We start from the raw sequence: 6,588 nt of genomic DNA, 5'->3' as shown, positions 1-6,588 counted from the left end.
CATTGCTGCCAGATAAGGGTTCGAAGATGAGGAAGACGATTCGCTGGTCAATATCGCCACCTGACGAGAGGGGGGGTGGGGCTGTGCCTACAGCCTAGGAAAAGGCACCGAGCGCCGCCAAAAAATGCAAGCTTGGGGGCTTGCATGCCATGGTGGTGGACGGGGTTGAGGAGGCGGCAGGGCGAAGAGCCGACGTGGAGGAGGGGATGGAGCCGAAAGAGAACGCATATCCGAGTTGCTGGGGTAGAATCGTCGAGACGCCGATGAAGCGGAGGCCGGAGAGGGCGCAGCAACCGGAACGCCGCTGTCGGAGCCGCACTTGGAAAGAATTCCGGCAGGCCGGACACTTGAGAACGCAGGTCCATGGCCGCCAGGACGGACGTAGTGTCGACAGAAATCCACCATGAGGCCTCGGCTACACGCCAAAGAAGACCACCATGACAACAAGAATCGGACGAAACTGCACTGCAACACGGGGGAGGCACCGTCGTAGACGAGGGGCGGTTTGCAACAAGGCAAGGCCAAAGCCTCGGCTATCCCAGCCTCCACCACCCATGGCATACCCCACCAGCAGCAGCACGAGAGAGAAGGTCGTGTAGCCGAGGAGGAAAGAGACTGAGAGAGCATGGACTATCAGAAAAAATGGAAATAATGATAAAGTATTATTTCTGATTTGGAAATAATGATAAACAGTATTCAGACTTTAGTATCCCTTTGCCATTTGGTTAATCCTAACACTCCATGACAGTACATGGGAGTACTAAGAAGTCTAGGCCGGGTTCTTTTTTCTGGTTTTTTGGAAAAAAAATTACTGTGTTTCTTTGATTGACGCATGTACAAGATTGTCTCCTAGGGTGTCACGGAGTTGATTTTTCCTGCGGTCACGTTTTGTTCACCGTTGACATTGTCACGCTGTGTGCTCTTGCTTATTGACGCATGTGTTGTGGGGTCTCCTAGAAGGTTCATCTTTTCCTTTAAAAATGTTTGGTCGACTGAGTAATGGGATGGCCGTTTTTTTAGCATCAGTACAGACACAAGCGCTCATATACACGCGCATACACTCATCCCTATGAACGCACACACGCACACCCTACACCTATGAGCACCTCTGAGAGACTGAGCCGGCATATCATCTTGAGATTTACGAAGTCACCGTAGGCGCCTCGTCGTCGACGGGAACGTCTCCTCCACTGAAAGCGCATCGCCGGAAATCCTAAAATAAATCCAGAAATAATGCGAGCACCAAGATTTGAACCCTGGTGGGTTGAGGATATCACTGTCCACCTAACCAACTCAACCACAGGTTGATTCGCTGGGTTGGCCGTTCTAGAAGTATGTGGATCGGTGTTGTTCCACATGCCTTTGCATGGCTCATGCATGTGGTCACGTTGGCTTCATGTATCGTTGAGTGCCTATGCCATCAATTGACACGTTGTTTTCTGGTTTTTTCTCGTGGGTTCGTTTTGTTTTCTTCTCTTTTTTCGCGTGCCTATATGTACTTCCTTGTCTGGTCTTCGTTTATATCCCTCTTGTAGTGTCCTTCCTGTTCGTTTGGTAGAGCGTATTCGCTCCACGTCGTTGGGTTCCTCTTCCTCGGTTGGTGCCGCTGATGGGAGGTAGCTTGCCCAAGCTGGTTCTGTTCAGCACACGCGGAGTCGTCGTCGGTGCGCTCGACCACGGCAAGGAGGGCGTCAACCCCGTGGACCACGCGGGAGCAGGATCCGCGTCGGACATGTCCTCAACACTAGGATATATGTAATGTAATCAGGCTTATACAATTTGTGTGTTTCTGCTGATGTAGCTTACCTTGACAGAGGAGGAAAGAGCATGGCAGCCGTGTTTGTCAGGCTCACGGTGCAGAAGTTGTTGAGGAATCACCAAACGTCCCATGTCGAACCGCGGGCTGACATGGTGTGAGAATTGCCCTTAGCTGAAGAAAAGGGGATTAGACACATGGAGATGTAGCACTTGGGTGAGTAGGTACCTGCACGACTTGTGAATGGTCCGAAATCTGAACCGTGAACCTCCCATGTATACTTGCAGCGTCTAGCTAGCTCTGACCGCCGCCGCTCCCCAATGGTGAGCATGTCGGAGATCCCGCCATCACCACGCCCTACCCTGCCGCTTCCTCTTCTCCTCTGGCTTTGGCGGCCTCGCTTTCAGGCAAGGAGCACTCGATTGCCTCTTCTCCTCTGCCTCTGGCGGCCTCGCTTCCTCCTATTCTTCCGAGCTCATCACCCTGTCCGCCGGCTTCTCCCTCTCTAAGCCGCCCTCTACCTCGAGAGAACCACGTACCTCGCCGGGCGTGCTGCGCATGCGAGGACCACTCAGAGTCCTACTGCGGGCTGAGAGGAGACGGAGGCGCCACGGCGAGGGGCGGCGTCGAGCCGGCAATGGGAGGAACAAATGAGATAGGGAGAACGGGGAATGGTGGAGGTGGGGAATAGGCAGGGAGATTCGAGAAGCTACACAGTGAGAGTGGATCTCAGTCCACACCACCGCTGCTGCGGTCCAGTCCAAGTGCAGCTAGCTAAGCACACCGCGAGAAGATGCGCGGCCAGGATTGTGCCGCGCGCGGGAGGGTCAGACCGAACGTCAGCGCAATAGCGTCAGGGGGCGCGGCCTAGTTAGTTTGCGGGTGCTCGTTTCTGACGGAAGAAAATCTGGTACGGGTCGCACGAGGCCAAACGGGAGACCACCTCGCGCGCATGACATCTGGCAGCACGAATCTCAGCGCAGAGTCACCTTATCCCGAACCGAAGACCAGGTCGAGCGTGCATCAAATCCCTAGCCCAACTCCTCCAACGCCCCCAATTCCGGCCGCCGGCGTGATCCGCTCCGGCTAATCGCCACATCGCCGCCGGTGTGCTCCTCGACGCTGGACCCAACTCCCCTGCTCGACGTCCTCCATTCCCGCGGGCACGGCCGCGTTCGTTGGCGGCCCAGGTCGCGGCACCGTCGTAGCTGCTCGTCGGCCCGCTCCTCGACGCCGGCCTGCTTGTGGCTCTCCATCCCCGCCGTCACCCACCATGTTTTCCTGTAGATTTTTGTGTGTGATTTGAGCTGTAAAAGCCTGAACAAAGGCAACTATTCTGTATTTTCCTTTCTGAATTTTATTCTCTTACAAGACTGGCCTATGTTGTAAACGAATTTCTGTGTGAATGAAAGCTTGTGGAATTCTGCTGTCAACTCTTGGATAAATGTACAGATGCATTTGCATTTGCCCTGATAATCTGATACGGTGTCAACTGTTGGTTTGCTTCAGTTTAATAGAATATATGTTTGATAACAGATGTTCAACATTGTCAGGTGACACACACATAGCAGCAAAATAAAAGGATAGCTCCAGTTTTATGCTAAACCAAATACATAAACCATATAGCTGACATGCCCAGCTAATTAGCATTGAGGAACCAACAAGACATTATGCATCAACGCACGATCGGGCTCATCACGGCTGAAACCTTGATGTACTAGCACCACCGTTGAAATCCAGTTGACGAGCGGCCGGCGGTGTTGTGCCATCTCCATGAGCTTCAAGCAATAGTCTTGTGAATTCTCATTGGATAGGTTGACCTAAAAATGATGGATACTCTCCAAATGCCATGGATATTGATTGATTTATAGTACCACCAAAATCATATTCCGAAGGGCCAGCTGCGGACGGAACAAACACAGACTCCTTTGCTGGATAGTTTGTACCTTTTCCTGCAAATTGTATGTAGATATAAGAAATAGAAATGAAACATTGCTAGTTATTCACACAGAACAAGCAAAGGTACCTTTTTTTTTGCCTTTCTTTGCTCCCTCTAGCACATCTTTTGATCTTTTTTGCTTTGAACCTTTTATTCGTTCAGGAGCTCTAAATGGCACCATTGTTTTTGCAACATATCCAGTCATTTCGGAGGAACTTTCAGAGTCCTCATCTTCACCCAAGTTTAAATTGCTAAGTAATTCTAGTGCTTCCAAAGCCAACTTATCAATACCATTGTTGAGATGTGTAAGAACCTCCTTTGATGTTTTGCACTTCAATGCAAGTGAAATCATCTTTCGAGAAGTATGTGCAAACATGGATTCTAAGCTATCATTGCAATTCAGTTTTGATGTAAAAATTTCTTGTTTTGCATACTTCGTCCATCTGTTCGATATGTACTGACTTGGCAGGATGATGATATTGCAGCATGTGAAAACCTTATGAGCGTGCTTGCACAATATACCTACAACATTTAGAGCAATTTCAAAAGGGTTGCACAATATACATATAACATTTAGAACAATTTTAGGCAAACGAGGAAGCATGTATTACGTACCTACACAACCATACAATTTGCATGAACAAGATATCTCCAAAGTAGCTGGGTTGAAAGCCACTATGGCTTCATCATTCTTGTACTCGAAAGATGTCACCTTGTAAGTGCTAATTGTGTCATCGGTGCTCAGAAAAATACATGATAAACTGAATTGCTTCTTGAATTCCTCTTGAAACTCGGAATAGAGTGTCCTAGTATATGATTCAGCCGCAGTCTTCAACAAAGGTAGGTTTGGTAGGCAGGGTACTGGAATGGTATGGCGTGACTTGTAGTCTTCATATTTTTCTTTCCGGCGAAGACGAGCAATGCACTTATCATATGCTTCTATCAATTCAGAAAGACAAAGCCTTTTGCGGAAAGTTTTCTTGAACACGTTGTTCATTCCTTCACTCCTTTGGGTTGATGTCATATATGCACTAAAAGAATCGCGGCGATAGATAGTAGCCCACTTCTCACGCAACTTGTACAGATTGCTTATCCAAGAATTATCCTCAATCTGATACTTAAGCAATAGCTCATGCCATCTATTCTCAAAATGTGCCAGTGATCTATCTTCATACACACACCTTTTGAATTCTTTAAGAAAATTATCATTGTCGCTGATTACTTGACTTAGATGTTTTGCAGCATTTTGATACAAATGCCATAAACAAAGACGATGTCGTGTTCTTGGGAAAACCCTTCCAATAGCATTTATAATGGCGGCACATTGATCGGTGAATATTGTTTCAGGCTGCTTACCAGACATAGCTTGTAGAAAGGTTCTAAAAACCCACTCAAAGGTATCTGCAGATTCATTAGATAGTAGTGCTGCACCAAAAAGAATAGTCTGCTTGTGATGATTAACACCAATAAACGGAGCAAATGGCATTTGAAACTTATTTGTTGAAAATGTGGTGTCAAAGGAAAGGGCATCTCCAAAGACAGAATAGTCCATGATAGCTTGTCCATCAGTCCAAAAGATGTTCATTATTTTACCATCATCATCATCTAACTGCATGGCATAGAAAAACGAAGGGTCCTCGGCTTGCTTGTTCTTTAGATACTCCATTAATGTTTGTGCATCTTTGGTTTCCAAATACTTTGAGCGCTCACTTCACAAATAATTGTTGCAATCCATTTGCAAGAAGGGTATAGCATCTTTACCATACCAAAGCTCGCAAAAATCATATATTTCGGCTTGTTTAATTCCCGATGTCCTCATTTGCTTAATCATGTGGCGATCGGCATCTAAGAGTTGACGCTGCGATCTAAGCATGTGCCTCTTATCTGGACTTACAAGCTGGTGATTGTGGTCGAGCGTAACTTTCTGAGTAGTCCAAATTCCCTCTTGATTGATGCTGAATTGAACTCGAGCCATACAATTAGTCCTCGAAATAGCTTTTTCTTTCTTGGCCACATGTGTTGGATTAGCATTTTTCACACCTGCCTTGCTACAAACAAAATATCTGGAACTTAAAGTCCCATCTGCTCTAAACTTCAAGTGGCACTTCCTAATGCTAAATCCCTTGGTTTGAGCATAAGAATTGTAAAATTGATACGCCTCTTCTTCAGACTGAAAGCACTTCCCAACTCTTGGAGCATTATCTGCATCTTGTTTGTCTTGATTATTCACTGGTGTGTTGCTCATTCTCGGCTGGCCACTAGTCTCAGTTCTTGGCAATTGCTGCAAGGTAATTGAATCAATCAAGAGATGCTTCAGGAAGAGAGGATCGTGCTAGCTGTTGCATGCGTACTGGTTACTGAACTTACCATGGTTGGAGTAGCTGTGGGCAGAGAGGATTCTGGAGCAGAGGCCACCAGGGTGCTGCTCATCGAGGGCTGGCCATTAGTCTCAGTCGCCGGAAATTGCTGCAAGGTAATTGAATCAATCAAAAGAGGCTTCAGGAAGAGAGGATTGTGCTTGGTGTGGCATGTGTACTGATTATTGAACTTACCCTAATTGGAGTAGCCGTGGGCAAAGAGGTGGTCTCCCGATCCAGTGACTCGTTGCCCTCGTCGGGCTGCGCCATCTTGGCACGCCGTCGCCGGCGAGATGGAAGAGACGGAGATGGGTTTTTTCGTTTTGGAAGATGAAACAGATAAAAGCTGAAAGGACGGGGCGTGGGGCGTGGGAAACGGAAGTGGGGTGGGCTGGGCTGGAAGCCAGGCGAACGCTGCGTTGAGATTCGTACGCCAGATGTCATGCGCGCGAGGTGGTCTCCCGTTTGGCCTCGTGCGACCCGGTCGTACCAGATTTTTTTCCGTTTCGGACCGGAGGCTGGGCTTCGAGCGGCGC

The 6,588-nt window shown here is 48.1% G+C and overlaps 1 long non-coding RNA gene and 1 pseudogene across 1 annotated transcript; both read right to left on the bottom strand.

Annotated features, from left to right (window-relative positions):
- Positions 1-990: 990 nt before the first annotated feature.
- LOC141041847 (uncharacterized) lies at positions 991-3,693 on the bottom strand. Its single transcript, XR_012203609.1, has 2 exons — positions 1,985-3,693; positions 991-1,903 (listed from the first exon to the last, which is right to left on the bottom strand). It is a non-coding gene; the product is annotated as an uncharacterized lncRNA (long non-coding RNA).
- Positions 3,694-3,759: 66 nt separating this feature from the next.
- LOC141041384 (protein FAR1-RELATED SEQUENCE 5-like) lies at positions 3,760-6,322 on the bottom strand (annotated as a pseudogene).
- Positions 6,323-6,588: the final 266 nt, after the last annotated feature.

The sequence above is a fragment of the Aegilops tauschii genome, chromosome 2 (assembly GCF_002575655.3).
Source record: "Aegilops tauschii subsp. strangulata cultivar AL8/78 chromosome 2, Aet v6.0, whole genome shotgun sequence".
Classification (NCBI taxonomy): domain Eukaryota; kingdom Viridiplantae; phylum Streptophyta; class Magnoliopsida; order Poales; family Poaceae; genus Aegilops; species Aegilops tauschii.
Note: the sequence above shows the minus strand (reverse complement) of the source record. Positions and strands in the feature narration are given on the sequence as shown.